This window comes from Diadema antillarum, unplaced genomic scaffold, assembly GCF_040938485.1.
Source record: "Diadema antillarum isolate AM-2024a unplaced genomic scaffold, OU_Dant_1.0 seq00000485_RagTag, whole genome shotgun sequence".
Taxonomy (NCBI): domain Eukaryota; kingdom Metazoa; phylum Echinodermata; class Echinoidea; order Diadematoida; family Diadematidae; genus Diadema; species Diadema antillarum.
The window spans coordinates 562902-566271 of NW_027271448.1; positions in this window are offsets into that span (position 1 = coordinate 562902).

The following is a 3370-nucleotide window of genomic DNA, read 5'->3' on the forward strand; positions in this document are numbered from 1 at the left end:
CTGACAATAATCTTTCACATACGTCTACAAAAGCAAAGGGGATTACATGAATGGGCACTACATCCATCTAATTTTACATTGATGTGGCATGGATGATAAACAGTATTCATAATATATCATATGACACCTCAAAAATGAAAAGCAAAACAGCAAAATCAAGGAGAAACAATTCAGAAAGTGGCACAAATATATTTGCTGCACACGCCTGTCAATACAACCCTGCATAGTTATTTTCCATAAAGAGTCAAAATATATGACAAATCAAAATGAAAAATATCACAAGAATTCCTTACATTCTCTTCACGTGCATGCAAATTGATTGTTGGCCAAAAAAAAAAAAAAAAAAAAAGGCTTTGCCTCTGTATTTTGTAATGTACAATTCAGGGCAAACTCTACTGGAATCCTCTCAATAATTCATCCACAGGAAAACATAATCAAATTGGGTAATACTTGTATTCATAAATGGCTGTGTACATTATACACTGTATAATTATGTAAGGACAATTTTACTCTTAAACAATGATCCTTTACACATTTGAGTATTAGAAACTCAGTCATAGTCGTCACTATAAAATCATTTTCTTTAGTCCAATATTGCAATAAATATTTAGTAAGAGTAAAAGAGTAAAAGAGTAGTACCACCACGAACTAAAGAGGAAACGGCTAACCCTGTGAAAAAGATTTATGATACACTGCCTTGACAGGCAGCCTTGTGAAGAAACCAATACTACAGAACACCATAAATTACACCATTTGGAATCTGATAAGCTTGCCACCAATCAAGGGTAGACCCTGTACAAATGTAACGTCAGTGGCCTGTTGCATAAAAGTTACTATTGTGGTAACTGTGCCATCCAATGGTAACTACATACTATGGCAACAATACTCAACAGCCAATCAAAATCAAGAATTCCATGGACGTTACCATTGGATGGCAAAGTTAGCCTAATGGTAACTGTTATGCAACGGGCCCCTGGTATCTGTACATGGGTGGCAATCCGTGGCATGTCTTCACTCTTTAAATATCTAATGTCCCTACAACATGAAAGAAACAAAGCCCATACTGAATGGGAGGATAAAACATGTCGTATAATACTGCAATGCACATACAGTACTTCCTGACTTTAATATCTCTATTATCATTTTGATCCGAACCCTCTGTATGTTTTGAGTGCTGATTGGCACAGAAAACCCCATAGCATTGTACACACTGTCAGACGTCCCTGGCATACAATTTTGTAGGAAGGGCTAAACAGCTGCTTGATTTTAAATGAAGGCATTAAAGAGCTACATTGTATCTCTTAGAACGGATATCCTTAAATTCTTGCTTTTTAGAATGCTGCCATCAAATTCATGGCACATTCTATCATCCTCAGCTGCATGCTGACTTGCAAAACCTCATGTACATCATGGATTGTAGTTTGATATGAAGTTATGAGCAAAGTTACAATATGACTAAATGCCACAAGTAACACAAGGCAACATGTTCTATGCACCTACTGTACAGTGTATGTAGCAAACTGACATCTACTTTCTCTATACTGCCACATTCTAAAGATAAAAGATCTATTAGAACAACACTGTATGATGCATGCAATACAGACTGGTAGTCATCTACATGTACATTATGAGGAACGCTACAACTTCAAGGTCATTTTAAATTTATGTGATAATAGTTTTGTTCACACCCTGTTCCTAAATTTTTAAGTTTAGGTCGAAAAGTTAACTCTTGATGATTAGCTTGTTTAGCACCATGTGGATGCACTCGAAAGTCGATGATTAGAACCACGAGACATCTTCGGGTTTACACTCTCTCCACGAGCTACAGGGGGTCCCTACCCGTAGTTATGCTCCATGTGGACACAATAATCAATGAGCTTGTGAATCAGCCTAAACCTCGCTTCTCATTCGCATCCGCGTCAACCTCCAGCTGCACTATTTTGTATGGGCATAAGGTCATCTAGCAAAGACTCTGCACTTCTGGTGTACATGTAATCATCGAGTGGGATTCGCTCACAAGTTATAACTTTACATAAAGTTTAGGTGCACGGGTGAACCCACGTCGTAAAATCACGAGTGGAGCTAATCGACAGTTAAGTTTTCGACCTTAACTTCAAGTTTGGAAACTGCGTGTGAACATGACCATTGATATGACTGTAGTTTACTGTTTTGTGGAGGGCATTTACCGAAACATATACAGTGTATACCAGTTCTCTCATCTCCCTAAAAAATTGGAAGACAACTTGAAATAAAAACAAAAGGAGCATTCTTTTGAATAAAATACAAAATTCTTGAAAACCAACTTCATAAGACTTTGTATGATGGCCTGTTAAACCTGCCAAAAGATTGTAATTAATGGAGACCATATCACAGTTTATGGAGTCTAAAGACCTGGAGGTGTGGGGAGTAGTTCATGATCTGTTTTGCCTCTCAGCTTGACAACAAAATTATTCTAAATCAAAACTAATTTCCTCAATTCCAAATATAATGCTTTAACTTAGGATATAGTGCAGAAATGTTCGATTTCATTCTATTTTCTGAGAAAATGACAAATTTCTACTGAAAGGATCACTAATCTTGATATACATTGTAAGCAAAGTTTTTCGATTTCGACACTTCTCCTGAACGTGAGTGCTACTATTTTTTTTTTCTTCTAAGTGCTGCCAAATATGGCACATTCCTGGCAAACCACTCGTCAGTAATGCGGTCACAGTTACAATCTGAAATATCAATTATACAATGAACATGACCTTCACCAAGAAGGTTCTACAAACTTTCACACGTTTCCTCCTACATGGGAAGAAAGTAACCTCTTACATTAGTACAATGGATAAAACTCGTCAATCAATGACCACTGACACAGATTCTACTGGTCATGTTACAGAGGTAGTTGTACAACAGGCCATGATTCTTTATGTTTACGTACACAATGACATCCATATTCAACTCAGAAAAGCATTTAACATTTTTGTTCTTTCTGTCCACACATGATATGGAAGCACCAACCTGTAATTTAATCATAAAATACTTTAAATGTTATTCTACTTTATCTGTAGCTAACTACACATCTACACAATTTCAAGTTTTCAGATGAGCATTTATACAAAGCAAAATAGAAAATGGAAAGAAAAATAAAGACTATACAGGCCTAGATAGATCTCCAATTAAAAGGCTATGCTGACATATATATTCATGAGTTGAGAGTAAATCATTTCAGCTATACTTTTCCTATTACATTGCAGTTTTCATATCTAATGTTTCATATTCCAAATATGCCGTGATTCCAGCAATGCGTGCTCTCCTAGATGTCATCTTCGTAGGAAGTTGCTCACTTCTTTCAGAGTTTGCAGAGACTCCAACTCTCCCGTTT